At 41.2% G+C, this 19,277-nt stretch overlaps 2 long non-coding RNA genes across 2 annotated transcripts in view; one reads left to right on the top strand and one right to left on the bottom strand.

Annotated features, from left to right (window-relative positions):
- The window catches only part of LOC116662685, a 59,611-nt gene extending 56,024 nt beyond the window's left edge, over positions 1-3,587 (top strand). Inside the window, exon 3 of the long non-coding RNA XR_004318682.1 lies at positions 3,486-3,587. This is a non-coding gene — a long non-coding RNA (uncharacterized LOC116662685). The remainder of the gene's footprint in view (positions 1-3,485) is intronic.
- The window catches only part of LOC106730501, a 238,775-nt gene continuing 222,999 nt past the window's right edge, over positions 3,502-19,277 (bottom strand). Inside the window, exon 6 of the long non-coding RNA XR_001366965.2 lies at positions 3,502-3,668. This is a non-coding gene — a long non-coding RNA (uncharacterized LOC106730501). The remainder of the gene's footprint in view (positions 3,669-19,277) is intronic.

Genomic DNA, 19,277 nt, shown 5'->3' on the forward strand with positions numbered 1-19,277 from the left:
GTTTTCTAAAAATATTACTGAAGAGAGGGAGAAGAGAGTGAACTATGGGGTTTATTAGATTTAATTTGTTACAAGAGCCTTGGAAGACTTAAATTAAGCTCCTGAAGTATATATAATGGTGTCCACCGTAGAGGGTGAAAAGATTTTGACTAATGTCTCAAACAACCCAGCATCAGAAGAATGGAGAGAAGCAGCAAGAAAGCGGAGGGAACATGACAGGAAAGGGGCAGTGAGTCTCCTGTGCTGAGACAGAAACCCAATGTGAGGGATCTGGGAAATGTCAATTACCATCTGGCTGAGAAACCTCTTACCGTCCGAAGCTTTGAAAAGGAACGTAAACCATAAGTTGTCATATAGTGAGTTGAAAGCAAATTGGACTGAAATGAAATAAGCCCACATTGTGCAAAGTTAATCTTGAAGAGAATCAGTAAACAGGCTCACATGCAGAAAAAGACTATATAAAGTGACACATTAAGGTTAAGTTAAAGTGACCCTGAACATTTTCTCCTGGCCATTCCAGTTGGCTGGTAAATAGGGAGATGAATTCAGGGGGCGGGAAGTGGTATAGGGGATGGGCAGTATAGGAGTCACACTGGAGGACTGAGGAGGGGTGTCTAGAATGTTACATGTGAAGTTGGAGGGGCTGGCATTTCCATCTATGTCCAGTTGGTTGAATAGCATTGAGTTTTCTGTTCCGGGGTTCTGCAAGGGGGTGAATTGTCCTCCAGGATTCACATGTCACAGTCCTAACCTCCAGTGCCTCAGAATGTGACCCTACTTGGAAGTAAGACTGTTGAAGATGCTATTGGTTAAGATGAGTAGGGTAGGCTCCAATCCTATACGACTGGTGTCTTCATAGAAGGGGAAGATTGGGACAGGAAACACGCACATAGGGAGACGCCATGTGGAGATTGGAACTGTGCTGTCAGAAGCTGGGAGAGAGGCCTAGAACAGACCTTTCCCTTGAGCCTTCAGAGGGAGCACAGCCCTGCTGATACCTTTCCCTTGGATTTCTGGCCCCCAGAACAGTGAAACAATAAATTTTGTTGTTGCAGCTAGCTTGTGGTACTTGTCAGGTCAGACCTTGGAAATGCATGGGCTCTGATGGAGAGCCTCAGTCTGGCTCATCTCTATGAGTGGGGCCAGAAGAGAACAGGGGTCTGGAGCAAAGGCCCACTGGCCGGGGAGCTTGCGGGCGGCATGGGAGAACATGACTCATCAGCAGGATGCTAGTTTGGGGCAGAGTTTGCAAAAAGACTGTGTGTGATGGGCTTCAGCTATGTAGTAAGTGTGGAAGGCTTGGGGACAGCCCCACCGTGCACAGGATGCCTCAGAGATGGTGAATGAGCAGGGATGGTGAGAATTCTCCTCAGGAGATGTGGCAGCTAAAATCCTGTGGATGGGTTTCTGGAGTGTCTGAAGTATCTTAATTTATTATTAATTATTTATTTACTTCAATGAAGATCCAAGAGTATGATAAAGAGGTTTCACAATTACTCACCAAAGCCAAGGCCGGTGATGACAGGGACTGGATAGAGGGGAGGATATTTAAATGTGTCCCTTGCCCCTATTTCTGCAAGTTTGATATTATTTGGAGTGTGACCTCAGATTTACTTTGAGACCCATTCCCCCCCCCCCCCCTCAATAGGTTTCTCATCTCATTTACTTCAATTTCCACTTATAAGACTGAGTGATGGGGTTTGGTTATGGTCAGGGAAGTGCTGTTACCTTTTGCTAGAGTCTGATTAATTGCTGGGATGTCATACTTTCTGCTGTTGTTGGAGAGAATCTTAGGATTTCCTTGTAAAATTAAACCTTTGCTTATAAAACGACGGAGGAGGAGGAGGAGGAGGAGGAGGCGGAGGAGGAGGAGGAGGAGGGGAGGAGGAGGAGGAGGAGGAGGAGGAGGAGGAGGAGGAGGAGGAGGAGGAGGAGGAGGAGGAGGAGGAGGAGGGGAGGAGGAGGAGGAGGAGGCGGAGGCGGAGGAGGAGGAGGAGGAGGAGGCGGAGCAGGAGGAGGAGGAGGAGGAGGAGGAGGAGGAGGAGAGGAGGAGGAGGAGGAGGAGGAGGAGGAGAGGAGGAGGAGGAGGAGGAGGAGGAGAGGAGGAGGAGGAGGAGGAGGAGAGGAGGACGAGGAGGAGGAGGAGGAGGAGGTAGGACGGAGGAGGGAGGAGGCGGAGGAGGAGGAGAGGAGGGAGGAGGAGGAGGAGGAGGAGGAGGAGGAGGAGGAGGAGGAGGAGGAGGAGGAGGAGAGGAGGAGGAGGAGGAGGAGGAGGAGGAGGAGGAGGAGGAGGAGGAGGAGGAGGAGGAGGAGGAGGAGGAGGAGGAGGAGGAGGAGGAGGAGGAGGAGGAGGAGGAGGAGGAGGAGGAGGAGGAGGAGGAGGAGGAGGAGGAGGAGGAGGAGGAGGAGGAGGCGGAGGAGGAGGAGGAGGAGGAGGAGGAGGAGGAGGAGGAGGAGGAGGAGGAGGAGGAGGAGGAGGAGGAGGTAGGAGGAGGAGGAGGAGGAGGAGGAGGAGGAGGAGGAGGAGGAGGATGGAGGAGGAGGAGGAGGAGGAGGAGGAGGAGGAGGAGGAGGAGGAGGAGGAGGAGGAGGAGGAGGAGGAGGAGGAGGAGGAGGAGGAGGAGGAGGAGGAGGAGGAGGAGGAGGAGGAGGAGGAGGAGGAGGAGGAGGAGGAGGAGGAGGAGGAGGAGGAGGAGGAGGAGGAGGAGGAGGAGGAGGAGGAGGAGGAGGAGGAGGAGGAGGAGGAGGAGGAGGAGGAGGAGGAGGAGGAGGAGGATTATTATTATTATTATTATTATTATTATTATTATTACTACTATTATTAATTTCATCCCTTGGTTACTGGCAGTTCTATTATGGTTTACGGACAACATGCTTCATTAAAAAAATAATAGTTCAGATATCTCACCTCAGATAACTGTGAATGCCATTGGGGAAGCACTGTGTATTTTTGAAGATTATGTGTTTTTTAAACTATGAGAAAGAATAGAACACGATTTATCCTGGGAGCTTTTCTTTAGTATCTACAGTATTTCTTGTGGATTATTAATACATACTGTATATGGTTATATTGTATATTATCTCTTATTAACTCTAGTGCCATCACTAATATTTTAATATATAACCATATGTATCTCAAGGGAGCAGTTTGTGTGTTTTACTGGCAAGGCACACACAAAAAACTCTCCCTGCTGTTCCTCTCTGATAAATTAATATCCACTACCATGGGACCTCTTATGGTATAAAATTGTCATCCTGTGAGTGCTATGATGAAACTACCATGGAGGAGAGCTGAGAAATATCCAGAGAATGAATAAGACAGCACCTGTTCTGCAGTACATAGCACCCCTGTTGTGTTATATTAATTTACGATAAATAATTTACATTGCTAACTTCAAAGTTTAATACTCTGAATTAATTATTTTTTTAAGTTACAGTCGTCTCTCAATGTAATGCACGTAAGTGCATTTTCTCTATTTTGCCAGCTCCAGAGTATTCTGCAGTTTCTACAAGAGAAGATTTTTATCCAGTAAGAGTGCCTGGAGGATGGATCCATACATCATTGTCTGCATTGCTTTTCATTTTGGCAGCAAAGGAGTTACAGGAGAAGATGCATCCACAATGATAGTCCCGTGTATTTTAACGTGATGGTTGCCTGGCAACTCTACCTGTAGGAATAAATATGGGACTTGTATCTCTATTAATCCCCTCTTGTTGTCAAGGTTTATTAGGTATTTAATACATTGAATTCAGAAAATACTTAAAAGCAAAAAGCGTTACTCATTTGATGATCCTTGGGAAGTGCACAACATTGCTGGAGGTCAACAACTAAGGATCTCGGGCAGTAAGTGGTACACAGCACTGTGAATGGGGCTTGAATGTACATGAGTATCTTATGAATGAGTCGGAGCCTAACCTTAGTATCTCACATAACTAACTTTTATCTCTTCCAAGGACCTATTTCTTCCCTTAAGAACATTTATTGAATGTCTTTAATGTGGTACTTCTGGACTAGTCAGAAATGGGCTAGGGTATAAATGTGAGAAAGAAAGACCAGAGAGCCCCTGGTCTTTTAGCCTAGGGTAGAGACTTTATCATCTAGTGGAAAGCACATCTAGACAGGAATGTTCTTACTTGTAATACTCAGGGCATACACACATCAGTACTAGCTATTCTTTGTACACTTGTAGAGCAATCTCCAACGCCCTGCCTGCTGCTTGTGGCTCCAGAACAAGCTTCCCTCTTCCACCCTTTCTCAAGAATGTGCTATAACACAGGTTATCACACACTATTCAGAGGGAATAGCTGTGCAGGGACCAGGTCTTTTTTCCCACTATGCTAAGCTCAGAACCTACAGTGGGGAGGACAGGAGGACGGGGTAGAGCAAGCCACACATCTAATACAGTTACAACTTTATAATAAATACCTCCCTTGGTCATGCCATAAAATGACTGATTACTGCTCAGCCTTGAAGGTGGGTCTTTCAGGACACGCTTGCACCTTCTCATCTTCCAGGTATAGCACAGATTGGTGACCAGTCAGCCTTTTCATGCCCACTCTGAAGTTTGTTATACTCACAAGTGCTACTGTGCTAGTCATGAGGAACACAGAGACAGACATAAATCGCTCACTAGTTAAAGAGAGTAGCAATCCAGTGGCAGAAGGATGATATCAAGTCATGGAAGGTTAAATATTTTTAGTGATGAAAAATGAAAATGAGATTTTACCATATGCGCACATTTACAGGAGGAAAATCCACTGTGGGTCAGCAATGTGGATGAAGAGTTCCTGTAGGAGATGGCAAGTAATAAAGCCTTGAAGACTGGGAGAAACAGAATAAGCTCAGCACTGACCATCATTGCCAGTCAGCCCCTTGGGAGCCAAGGCAGCATATGTGACCTCAGTGTTACCACTGGCAGAGGTTAAACTAGTCAAATTATTTAATTCTGCACAAGGAGAAAAAGTTTATTAGGTCTAAGATTACAGTAACTCAGGAAAGAAAAGCAGGACAAAGGTTATACAACGGGAAAGCAAAAGAAAGGATAATCTATGTTGAATCTGTATTTAAAAATCACTAAAAATGATAACTATATACCTGAAAAAGGCTGTGTATTATGGTAGGAACTACGTTTTTCCTGCGTTTGAGACATTTTGTCTTTCAGTGATTAATATGTCAAGTTGTGGGCTTCTTCTCAGAATGAAACTGTAATATTGGATCAACATACAGTTTTTTGGGTCACAATATAATGTGGATCAGAATTACAATTAAAAAAAATCCTGTACGTTAATTGTCAACTCAGGAAAATAAAGCATAGAAACAACCTAGTAGAATTAAGTAGGCCAAGAGTTATAAATGAGATCAAAGGCCATGAAGTGAGTCATCCATGAGGATAAGAGTTCCTCTCCTTCAATAGTATTCCCTTAAAAACCACCTAATGCTTAATTTGTGTTTACTTTCTCCTTAATTTTACTTTTCCTCTCTTTGTAATAAGGCCTGAATCATCGCCAGGGGCTCCAAAAAACTCACCTTGGCCTTAAAGACACATATAGACTGAAAGTAAAAGGATGGAAAAAGACACTTCAAGCAAATGATAACCCCACTCCCCCAAAAAAGGGCAGGGATAGCTATACTTACACAAAATAGACTAAGCTAAAAACAATAAAAGGAGACAAAGAAGGTAATTATATGATATAGGGGTTAACACATTACTAAGATATAACAGTTGTAAATATCTCTGTACCTAACATTGGTATACCCCAAACATATAAAGCAACATCTAACAGAGCTAAAAGAAGTAAATAATAATACTATAATAGTTGGGTACTTTAATACCCCAGTCTCAACAATGGATAGATCATCCAGATAGAGAGTCAATAAGGAAACAGTGGACAGAGAATCCATAAGGAAATAGTGGATTTGAACACACTATAGATCAAATGGCTCTAATAGAGACCATTCTTTCCATCAAGAGAATATACATTCTCAGCTGCGCATGACATACTTTCTAGGACAGACCATATTACATACATACAGATGTAACGTACAGCATGCTGACTATGGTTAATACTGCACTGCATATTTGAAAGTTGCTAAGAGTAAATCTTAAAAGTACTCATCACATACACACACACAAAAACTGTTACTATATGGGATTATGGATGTTAACTATACTTATTGAGGTAATCATTTCACAAGATATACAGATATTAGATCATCGTGTATATCTGAAATTGATATGTTATACTGTCAATTATATTTCAATTAAAAATTTTAAAAAAGATTTGTCTAACAGAATAACAAACAAGTGAGGTAGTGATGATGAAAGCACTCTGTAAACTGTAAAAGCACCCAACAAATATTAGTTATTAATATGAGGGACAATCAAAAATACTGCATGGTGTTATCACAGATAAGGACTGGATTGAGAACTGCATAGAGGAAGCCTCAACAAATATTTATTGATGAATAATAATCAGATGGTCACAGTGCAATCACAGAACTAAACTGACAATGTTGTAGAATGCTGCAGTTTCAAAAATGCAAAAATTGTTGCCTGACTTTCCACCCAGTATCAGAACCTCCATGATCATTAGCCTAGCAGGTGTCTATTTTCTTTTGCCCTTGTACATGCAACAAGGAGTTCTGCCCTCTGCACTTCGTTTCTTCAGCTCAAAAGCATGACCTCTGACTTTCTGAGTAGCTGTGCAAAAATTTCTAAGATCAATAAGGGAAAAAAATCACAAGTAATGGCAGGTGGATGGGACAGTGTTACACAGTGTAGACAAAGGGTGACAAAAATATAGCCCCAGTCAATTCATTGTTCTGTTACATACAGCTCAGATACTAACAGAACTGATTTACTCGAAAAAATATTCTGGCAGAAATACTCCTCTTTTTTTTAAAAAACAACAACAACAACATTGTGATGGGTGATGGTGATATGAAAGCGAGGGTAGACAGAGTGGAGACCCTAAATATTTGCTGCTCTCTGTCAGAAATGGTCATCAGAGAGAACTGTATTATTAGGGAAAGTAAATCTCTAAGCATTGTTTTGACCATAGAGGCCAGAGGTGTTTGTGTTTGTTTCAAGACATTGAGGCCAGAGTTGAGGTCTGGTATTTTGCTGGTGACTGCTGAAGAGGAGGGATTTGGCTTCTGGCAGAACATAAAGCCAAGTTGACAACAAAGCTCTCTTTTCAAGCTATCCAAATGAACACATTTCTAATCTGAAATTCAAATACTTGACAACAGAGAGCCTGTGAGCTGGGCTTTGAACAGGAAATTGCTTCATGGTTTTAGCATAATGAATTAGGCAGTTAGAGTAAATCCATTTAGTAGGAAAAGAATGCTTTCACACGCTTTCTAAAAGAAATGGGGCGGTGGGGGGACCTTCTTAATTTCCCAAATTTCTCAGGACTTATAGACACAAATGCTCCATGTAAATTTTATCTGTTCTGTTCTATGATTGGTATGTAAAAAGCCATTCTAGCCCAGTATTCAGAAATCACCTTCGTTAGAAAATGCTGTGCCGTTTAATCTTGGGGAATGGAAGGTGATGAATAAGGGTTAGGAAGGCCCCATTCTTCTCATGTCCTGTGCTTTCCTTGACAATGGGGAATGCATTTTAACTCTGAAACCCTGTCTTAGTCTCTGGCAATGTTAATTCGAACAAACATGGCACTGTACTCCTTTAGGTACCAGGAGAGAGATGTGGAGGCAAACAACAAGCTTAGACAAGAGAGGCAGGTGAAGACCAACAACATCCATGAGGCAGGCTCTCTTGTGTCCCCATCTTTGTGCCCAGAATTGCACCTCTAGTTCTCAGTCCTCAACACAGAAGCAGGACCGTCCATCAACTGGGTTTGTGACAACAGAGGCAGCAGTGAGGCTTTGCACAGCGATGGGGAGGACTGTTAACAGGGGAAGGGGAGTGATGCTGCCTTGGGTCAGGTCCATGTAATGAGGCTGGCCTTAAAGACAACCTGATGAGAGACATCCTTTGGGGAGGAGAGGACTAGAGAATGAAAAAACATACAAAATCAAAAGAAAAGCAAAAGTAGTAATAGCGTGAACAAGGAGACAAGGAAACAGACCCCGGGAGAGGAGGGGGATAAATCCTGTCCCTGGCAGGTTTGCCAGAGGAGGGCTGATTTGTAACCAAGTCCCAGCAGCATTTCCTAGCAGCTCTGAATACAGACACGGTTGTGTGTGGCACTGCCTCTGAGCCTGGGCCCAAAACAGCCAAGGGAAAGTTGTTCTGTGTAACCACGTTTCCACCAGAACAGACAAATACATAACAAGGTCTCATGTCTCTGCGTTCACAACTTGCTAGGTAATATACCCAAACTATTTCCTGCTCCTGACCGCTATGGAAACAAGATGTAAATAAATACGGTTTCTTTTCGTTATTGTTTTCAACTTTCCTATCAGAGACAACAGTAATGTCCTTCCAGTTGGCATAGTGATGAAGACACCATGACAGATTACATTACAAAGAGATGTTTTTAAAACCATTAATGTGTGCCAAGCATCTAATTCATGTTTACAGTTAAAGATAAAAAGGAGTGTCTTCCAGTTTCCTCACTAAGCAATCATCCTTCATGGCAGAGGATGGGAGACCCTGGCATGTATACAGACTGGCAGCTATATGATTACCTACCTGAAAGAACACATGATAAATTAAGCTGAGAAATACTGACTTTTAAGTGCATGAGAACAGTTCTGATCTGGAGCAGTAATGATCACCCCAGGAGCAGAAAATGAATATTTAATGGACCTCACAAGTTGTGCGGGGGCACGAACTAGAACTAGTCCAATTAATCCACGCTAGTTACTTCAGCCCAAGGGGTGAGAGACGGGCAGAGAGGAGAGCTGGATAGTCAAGGAGACTGTATCTATCTAGGGAAAGCAGGACAGAATTCCAAATTTAAGCTTGCTGCCTGACAGTGAGGTTTACTTCAGAATCATGTTCTACGGTCTTGGAGGAGGTGGCACCCAAGGGGCCGTGTGTGCAAGGGGGCCTCACAGCAGTGGGCCCTCTCTCGCCTGTGGAAGCCAGACTCCCTTTAAATGAGGCAAAGGCTTTCATTCTATGGTAAAAGTGTACAATGTAAGTGAGCCTGTGGGGGGCTAAAGAGAATTAAATTCATTTTGAAGTAGAAAGAGCTAGTATATGAGCATTAAGATGGGGTGGAGAGAAAGCTCCAAGAAAGGTTTATTAGATGTATATCCTTGCAGATGCTAACGATAGCTTTGTGGACTTCCCAACTTTAAAGCAAAATGTACAAGGCTGCAAGGAGCCAGAAGCACTGACAGGGAATCACACAGATGAGAATGGGTGGAAGCAGTGGAGACAGGAAGGGCTCCTTACAGTGTTCCACCCAAGTCCTTGTGAAGGGAGAGGAGGGGGGGTTATGTGTCCCCCTGGAGGACTGGGAGGGGTTTAGCCCAAAGGGAACTGGTAGAAGCTCAGGATTTCTTTCAGATGTGGTGGTTGTTTTCAAAACTCTTGAGTATTTTCAATTCCAGTGTATATTCAGGTTTGCTTTGATATAAAAATGACCTAAAATGACTTACAAACAAGCAAAGCAAATCTGAGCTTCAGGAAGAGGTGCTGTGTCTACTGTGTGATGCCACCTGGCTCCCTGCCCCTGGGCTGCATCCAAGTTGAGGTGCGGTGGACCTGGGGACAGCACTGGCCATCCTTGTTATAAAGAGAATAGCTCAAAAGCCCACCTCTGATGGCTTATTCACTTTTCTTATTCAGTCCTAACTCAAAATAACTAAAAAGAGGCAAAGTAATCTAAGGAGAGTGTCCCCTTTTCGTCTAGCTCTTCAAAGGCTGCCTTTAAAGAATTATCTGAAAGGAAAGCCTGAAAAGATGGCTTTAGTCTTTGTCCTTACCTCAACTACTAGAGATTTAGCATCTCCTTTGAGATGATTTTTTTTCCTCTTCTAGTATGTAACATATAGTTAGAATCAAATCCCTAACAACAAATACAAATTGATTGCAAATGCAAATTTACCCCATCTACCAAGGTTATGGGGTTTTTTCCAGACAGGTTCTCACCTGTCTGGAAAAAAACAGATTTCAACTAGCTGTCAGCAGGGGCACGGGGTAAGCCTAACAAGTAAAGCACTGAGGAGAACCCTCCAGTGTTCGCGTGTCTGTTCACAGGCACATTTCCTCCTGGGTCCTGCCACGTGGTTCCTTAGCATGCAGAGTCTCAGGCCTGTGTGACAGACCACAACCTGGTGGGCTGAAAACTTGCAACAAATCATTCCCCTCTAAAAGTGAAAACAAAACATAACAAAGCGAAACAAGAAGTCAGGAGAAACATCAGCCACGTATTTGTATCATTTCATTAGTGTTCATCAAAGCTTTTGATGAAACAGCTAATACTTAATGTTCACATTTGTGCATTAGAATTCACTTCCTTTCACTAATTATTTCCTTCAGTTATAGAAAAGGCAGAATAATCCTCTTATTCTTCGCCATAACCTTTAATCAGCCGTATAGTCAGGGTAGGACAACAGCCTCCAATGTCATTCATTTGTGTACTGTCCTCATACATCACCTATACATACTTATTTTCTTTTTCTAGTGTAAGTTTAACTTATTTTTTGGGGGGAGGGAGCTTATTCAAAGCAAAAACACCTATGAAGTTGTAGTTTTAATAAGCTGTTTTACAATATATTAAAAAAATTAAGTACTCAACTATTAAACTATAAGATAAAAAAATTTCCACCTGCCACCTAAATCATTGTGTAAAACCCCAGTACCCTCATAAAACAAACACGTGATTACATCATGTCCTACAGGGGCCGACAAGGGATTAAACACAGAGGGAGGAGATGGGTGGGATGGCCTATAATCTGCTGGTGGTAGCAACTTCCAGAAACGAAGATGGGCATTGCGTTCCAAGGAGGGGGATCTGTGGCCACAGGTAGGCCAGGAAGAAAGGGAATTGGAGCCTTCTTTTGGAATTCCTAAGGGAGGCTGGGGGCTAAAGAATGTGCACTGCTGAATCTATAGGTATTCAGAGCTGGCACTGAAGCACCATGGTCCAGGCTTTCTCTTATTCATCCTGGATCGTGGCTGTTGTAAGGATAGAGCTAAACAACTTGCTTTTGGAGGAAGAAGCAGGAAGTGACTACTGAAGGGTAGCAGAATATGCCACTGACATAAGGATTATTTTAAGCTGAAGGCAATTGAGAAGAAGCAGATATAAGAAAAGCTCTCTGCCTTCCCTCTATTTGCCTAAAAGCATGACAAAACTTTGTAAAAGTATCTCCCCTCCTCTCTTTACCAGGAAGTACAGAAACTAGTTACCAGAGACAACTCCAGACCATCATCAGCCCAGAGACAGTACCAGACGACTCTACAGAAAAAGCTTTGTTAAAACCAGCTCTCATTTGCCATTAGTTTTCCCCATATATTTTGCCTCCCACAATGTGCTGACCCTCAAAACTCTAACTCCTTTTGTGTTCTCACTTCTCTAAACATTCATTATGAGTATTATTACTGTTGTTAACATGCTATATAAGCCCCAGTTCTAACCACCGTTTGGAGTGACTCATCACTGGTACTCCCATGTGTCTGTGTGATATATATGCAAATAAACTTCTGTTTTTCTCCTGTTAATCTGCCTTTTGTCAATCTAATTTACAGGGCTGCAGCCAGAGAATCTAAAATGAGTAGAGGAAAAGATTTTTTCCCTACTCTACACTACCTGTCCGTTTTCGCTGCGTTTGCGAGTAACAGGAGGTTATTTGCTTCTTGTCCTCACTGTTTCAAAAGAATGAGATATGTTCATTTTAAAAATGGATGTCTCTTTTTTCTTTTTGGGCAAACCACTATTAAGGGCTGTGGAAAGGATCCCTGTTTTTGTGCCTGCAGTCCATGAGCGTGGCAAAAGAGGTAGGTGTTTTCCTGGGATAATGAGCAGGTTCTGCAAGTTTCCAGCTGAAGCCTCATGGTACCTTGAAGGGTCCTGAGCAATGAGCCCACAAGACTGGCTGCTGCCATAGTGGGCGTTGACCAGGTGGGGGGGCACGTGAACATCACGTTCAGAGTGACCCTGGAGGGCTTGGGAAGTGCGCTATTTCGCCCAGGACTATTCCTATTTTCAGCCATGTTCCCTTTGGGGTCTAAGTACTGGGGAAATTTTTAAAAGGATGTGACAGTGTGAGAGCAAGGATTGTATCTCGCTCTGATCATTGTTTGTTAGTTTTTCAGCAAATCACTAAGTAGATCAAAGTTACACTACCATATGGATGGAATGTTATCGAAGGCCCTAGCACAGTGCCCCAGGACAGTGTTCTACTAATAGTTTGTTCACTGTGTATGGGCCACTCTTCTGAGTTCTTTACCTATGGCAATTCACCTAACCCTCACCATAAGTTAACTTCAATATATATTAACCCCAGTTTACAGATGGAGAAACCAAGCTCAGAGTGGCTGACTGGCCCAAGGTCATATAGCTAGTTGAGGCAGAACCTCTGAGAGTGAAGGAAGCCTGGCTTCAGAATCTGTGCTCTGATATCCCATGCTTTCCTGCTTTGCTTACTAAATATAACACGGAAGGACGGATGGATGGGAGAGCGGGTGATCAGCAGCTTATATCACTTACTGAGCTTGAGGTGTCTGATCCTACATGGGACCAGAACTTTAGTGGCTCTGACTCCCTGACTTGTGCTGGAAAGATTACGGGTTTCCTTTCCCCCACATTCACAACTCAAATAAATGAATGGAACTGGAACTCGGGATTGCCTCTGGAGTGCTGAGGGAAAATGTTACCAGGTTCCTTTTAACAACAACAGACATTGTGAGAACAAGCACGTATGTTTCTTGAAGTTAACATTCATCTTTAAGGCTAAATAGTGCTGAAACAGCAAATTCGGATTTACTTACTTACTTACTTACTTACTTACTTACTTACTTATTTATTTATTTATTTATTTATTTATTTATTTATTTATTTAAGAAGAGGTACAGGGGATTGAACCCAGGACACCTCATGCATGCTAAGCATGCACTCTACCACTTGAGCTATACCCTCCCCCTGAAACTGCAAATTTGGGATCATATTTTTTGGCTTTAGAAGAGCAAGCAGCAGGTAAGTAATTTGATTCTTTTCCTGTTTTCCTTGTTCTAGCTCCTGGTGGAAGTCCATTTATAATGGTCAGAGCTCTTTGAAATAGCATATGTACACATAAACTCAAATCTTTTAATTATAATTAATATTACTTTTTATAATATAATTTAGTATTATAATATTTAATATTAATATTATAAACTTGAATTTTACAAACAGCTCTCATGTGATAGGGAAGAACAAATCTGACTCCACATTAGATCTGTTCCTTTGGCTCTAACTCTGTGCTGAGTCATGCTGGTTCTGCACCTTTTGTAAAAGAGTGTTGCCTAGAGCCTAAAATACACAGGACAGCCCATTCTCAAGGCTCTGACCTTTAAGGATATAACACTTTCCCATTCATATAGAGATAAAATTATAGGACAGAGAATAACATTTGTCTTGTTGGAGGTTTACAGAGACACCATGATCTGACCCACATGGACAGCTGCAAGAACAAAGGATTCTGACACTAAGAAGTCTGCAACAGCCAACCACACCCTCTCCCCTTTTCAGTATAAAAGGAGCCTGAATTCTGACTTGGGGAAGATAATTCTCTAGGACATGAGTTCCCCATCTTCTTGGTCTGCAGAGTTTCCGAATAAAGTTGTTATTCCTTGCCCCAACACTTCATCTCCTGATTTTTTGGCCTGTTATGCAGTGAGCAGAACGAGTTTCGACTCGGTAATAGTCACAGTTGGGTTTTCAAATTAAAGCTCTGGGCCAGTATTTGGATATTAAAATGTTAAAAGCATAACATGGCCTGATCATTCTTCTTTTAGTGACCTGCAGGCTCCACTACTGAAATACAGCCCATTGGGTATCACCCAGTGGTTAAGCTAGAGAGTTGTGGAATCAGACACCCTAAGTTACAAATCCATTTGGAGGCTGTGCGATGTAAGGCAAATTCCTGAACTTCTCTGCCTCTGTTTCTTCTTGTGTAAAATGGGCTATTATGACCCAATGATCATGAGATGGTCCATGTAATTAATTCTTAGTACAGAGCCTGAAACCTTGTAAGCACTCAATGTTAGTAAAATGAATAAGCACATACTGTGCAATTTTCATTGAAGTTATATTAAGATTTCATTCAATAAAAATATATTAGAAAAAGGTCTGGCCTCAGGTCTTGCACAGAATGCAAGCTCACCAGGTGTTAAATCTATTGTCTTAATTATCCACAGACAGCCATCCAGTGTATGCTTTTTCTGACATACTAACTACAAAATAACCCCCTCTTAGGCCTTCCATTGAATAAAGCAGGAAAATAATCCGAGGCTGTCTCCTCCACAGCAAGCACAACTGTGGTTTGAAACTAGCCCTTGTAGAACGTAACATTATTTTCTCTTAGCAGTTTCACTCCTGCAGCCATCTAATAACTCCGAAGCAGATTAATCCATTAAAAGGTGTACTCTGAGTGTCTAGTAATTGCCAGTAAAGTCTAATCAGATCGTGACTGCTACACAAGAGCCTTCAAGAAATACTATAAGATAATTAAAACATAAAGGTTATGCAAAAGTAGCAAATCAATAGAGACAGTAAACATGGTTTATCAACAGTCCTGAGAACATCTTTTTTTTTTTTTCAATTTGAAAATGTAAATGGGGACTTGGGAGAGAGCACACAGCGAGGATGACAGATAGGATCCTGGTAACGGTTTAATTAACTCCAGTTTCCTGCATGTTAAAGGTTGCCTCGGCCCACTGGCTCATGTAACATACTCTCTTAGGATTCCGTTAGCCAGTGTCTGATACGGAGACCAGGCAGCCTTCCTCTCCTTACAGGGTTACGTCGTTCCCTCCTCCTCCAGAGGCCCTATCAAAACACAGCCCTCTGTTTTCTCTATAAATACACAGATATTTTTAATTTCAGCTAAAATGGTTTGACTTTGTAATCAAGGTAAAAGAAACACATGCACATGCTGCCTAAGTGATGAGGCGAGTGCTCTGGGAAGAACTGTGTAATTAAAATTATATATTAAAATTCACGTGTAGTGTGTGTGGAATGTTAGGAAAACCATGGCAGCTCTCCAGACGATTCATTTGCTGTTTTTAATTCTTCTATAATGTAGGCTATTTTATAATTAGCCATAGAACTCTGCCACTTGGTTTGTTCAACTCGATGAAAGGGATAATAAGGAATATTTACTATTAATGGATATTGAAACCACTACTCTGAGCAGCCCCCATAAAGAATAGTTATTTACTGTTCTTAGCTGGCCATTTTAAGTGGAATATAGCCAGTGTTTTGCTTGCAATTGTGAATTAGTTATAACTATAGGAGAAGATAAGGGTAAGCTTTATTTGAAGAATTATAATATGTTTTAAAAATTGCTGTGAGGGCCAAGTGTTAGTTAAAAGCAAAATTCTTTTCCCAACCTGGTAGAATTAGGTTTCACACAATTAACTTCATTATTAGTAAATAAAGGAGTTACTTAACCTCTGCCCTTGCAGAACTTCTTAATATTTTGCTTAGGAAAGGGCAAGAAACCCATTATGGTTTATTTATTCACTTTGTTAAAGGGTTATTCTTGAAGACTGTGCTATAGAAACACATAATACATAATCTTTGTTAATACAGATCTATTTACTTCACCATTTAAAGAATCTGCTTATTATATGATGCTCATTAGTGCCATGAACAGATTTTTTTTTCTGTTGTTCCCACAGGAAAGATTATTAAGCTGTCAGTAAAGGACTCATTTTCTTTAAATTAGGAATCACTGAGGTATCCTGTGTAGAGGATATTACAAGCAACTGCAGTCATGCCATCTTATTGCAAGATGAGCTAGAGGTAAGTACATCGCTTATCTTTTGAAATGAAATGTCGAAAATGTCAACTACCTGTGATTTAAAAAATTTCTCTCTTCCAGCACTTATGGTTTTCACCCTGAAGCAGGAATCTAAGCTTGTCGTTTTAAACAATGATTTAGAGGAAGAAATTTAACACCCCCTGCTTGCAACGTCCATTTTTCAATAAATCTATACTTTGTCTGCCCTCCACTATGTTATCAGTCATCCACATCCCAGAGGAAATGCTTCAGGCTTGGGGTTAAATTAAGGTTCTATCTCTAGTGATTGTCTAGGAAGCTGTCTACATTCTCAAACAAACTTATCTGCATTATATACAGCCATAAATGCTTCTTGCCAAGTGAAGATACTGGTTTTTTTTTTCTCCACTGATGTCAATGGTAAGATTACTACTTGCCAGTTGAAAATTAAAAGAAAAGCCACAATTGCATTTCATTATAAACTGTAAATGGGTTGAACTCCAATCAGCCTAGTTCTGTGATGCTGAACTCAGTGTGGGATATGGATGTCCTATATTCTTACTTTAAAAAATAGGCCTAATGAGATGCACTGTCTTTATACTTCTCAAAATTATATTTCAAGTTTATAATACTTCATACTCTCTTTCTTTGATAGTGTGGTAATACCTTTTCTGCTCATTTGAGAGAAGTGCAGCATGTGAAGAGACCATTGTTGTACAACTTCTTGTTTAACAAACACAACATAGAAAAGCACATTTGATATAAATTAGTTTTACTAAACAGAAGAATTGCCTCAGATATTAAGGAAGGTTAGTTAAGGTCAAAGATAAAACAAATTTTCTGATAAAAACATTAAACACATAACACTTGCACACACGCACATGCACACACACACATTCTTCTTTTCCCACTGTGACCTAACTCACTTAAATGCACTTTGTTGATAAATACTGCAAAATACATTGCGCTTTGTGCCCTTTAGTGGGATAGAAATAACCACCAGCATGATTAGGACGTAGAAAAGTCCAGTTTACAAAATAAGAAGGGTTCCACAATAATTTGCTGCAAAAACCTCTCAACTGAGGAGTAGAAGGCATCATAGAGAAACACCTGAGAAGGACTGAGGGTAGCTTATCCTAACTCACCAGCAAACCACAGCATAGGTGGAGGAGGAGATAGATAGTTTATCTTGTATGTTTAGCTATCAAATTCATCAACTCATTCACTCAATAAATATACATCAGGTACCTCCTATGTGCCAGGTATAGTTCTAGGCCATGCGGATATAGGAGTTAACACAGCAAAGTCCATATCCTCATGGAGCTTATATTCCAGTGGGAAAAGTCAAATAAAGAAACAGATAACTCTCTGTATGCCTGATGAGGGTTACTTTTATGGAGAAAATTGGGAGTGGGGTGGGGGAGGGCACTGTTTTGTACAAGGGGCTCAGGAAAGGTCTCATAAGTAAGGGGCCATCTGAGCAGAGATCTGAAGGGAGTGAAGGGGTAGGCCCTGTGAATATGCTGGGGAAGCGCATTGCAAACAGAGAAAACAACAAGCACAAAGGCCCTGGGGTGAGTTCTCAGAAAAGCAGAGGAGTCAATGTGTCTGGTTAGGGAAAAGTGGTAGGGCATGAGGACAGAAAGGTGGGGTGCTCTATGAGATGATCTATGGGTATACGCTGGGTAGATCGTGTAGCACCTGGAAGGACACTGTGAGTACTCTGAGCACTGTGGACAGAGGCGTATCATGATCTGACAAAGGTTTTCAGAGCATGACTATGCTGAGTGTGGAATGATTCAGGGGACAGGGTTGGTAGCAGAAAGAACAGGGGACTATTACAATCATCTAGACGAAATGATTGTGGCTTGGACTGTGGTGCTGGCAACAGAAGAGATGAGAAGCAGACAAATTTTGGATTATGTGACTGCTGCTGATACAGAAAGTAAGAATAGATAAAAAAAAATGACCATTGGATTTGGCTCTATGAAAGTCAATAGTGATCTTGATAAGAGATCAGTGCAGTAATGAGGACTAAAGCCTTATGGGAGGAAATTCAAAACAGAATGAGAGGAAAGAAGCCAGCAAGGTCCTATGTCTTATAGGAGTTTTACTGTCAAAATGAGAAGAAAACCAGGGAAGTAACTGGAAAGGGGTCTGGGCAGGGATATTCTTAAGATGGGGTATATTATATTACAGTACAGTACAGTACAGTATATTGACAAAAATGATGTAGAAGAAAGGGAAACACTGATGATGTATGAGAAAGAGGAAATAATGGCCCACATATGTATAAAATAAGCACCAAAATCTATTAGTAAGTTTCACTGTGTAGATCACAAATCCCTTAGATCTTACAAACTTATACTTTTACATAGAGAGAAATGGGTTAGAGGTAGGACTAGATGACTTCAAAGATCCCTCGCTAGCTGACAGTATGATTGTCTGTGCTTGAAAGTCTAAATATATATCCAATATCAGGGGTAATAGTAACTTTAAAAAGGAGAAATATGAATACATCAAAAGCAACAAAAGTTCAGCACTCCCCTCAGCTGATAAAAGTCATTTTCAACTAACAAAAATAGATAGGGTTGATCTTAAAATCATTAACAACATATGTGAACCCCACTTACATCAATGGAAAGATCATCCAGACAGAAAATCAATAAGGAAACACAGGCCTTTAATGACATATTAGACCAGATGGACTTAACTGATATTGACAGAGCATTCTATCTGAAAGCGGAAGGATACACACTCTTCTCAAGTGCACATGGAACATTTTCCAGATAGATTACATACTGGGCCACAAAGCAAGCTTCAGTAAATGTAAGAAAACTGATGTCATATCTAGCATCTTTTCCAACCACAATGCTATGATATTAGGAATCAACTGCAGGAAAAAAATGCAAAAAACACACACAGGTGGAGGCTAAACAATATGCTATTAAACAACCAATGGATCAATGAATAAATCAAAGAAGAAATTAAAAGAAATACTTAGAGACAAATCAAAATGAAAACACAATGATCCAAAACCTACAGGATGCAGCAAAAGCACTTGTAAGAGGGAAGTTTACACAGATACAAGCTTACCCCAGGAAACAAGAAAAATCTCAAACAACATAACCTTACACTTAAAGCAGCTAGAGAAAAAAGAACAAAGCCCAAAGTTAGTAGAAAGAGAGAAATCATTAAGATTAGAGCAGAAATAAATGAAATAGAGCCTAAAAAACAACAGAAAAGATAAATGAAACTAAAAGCTGATTCTCTGAAAAGATAAACAACATTGATAAACCTTTAGCCAGACTCTTCATGAAAAAAGGGGGGGTGGGCCACATCAATAAAATCAGAAATGAAGAAGGAGAAT

The sequence above is a fragment of the Camelus ferus genome, chromosome 3, assembly GCF_009834535.1.
Source record: "Camelus ferus isolate YT-003-E chromosome 3, BCGSAC_Cfer_1.0, whole genome shotgun sequence".
NCBI classification, from domain to species: Eukaryota; Metazoa; Chordata; class Mammalia; order Artiodactyla; family Camelidae; genus Camelus; species Camelus ferus.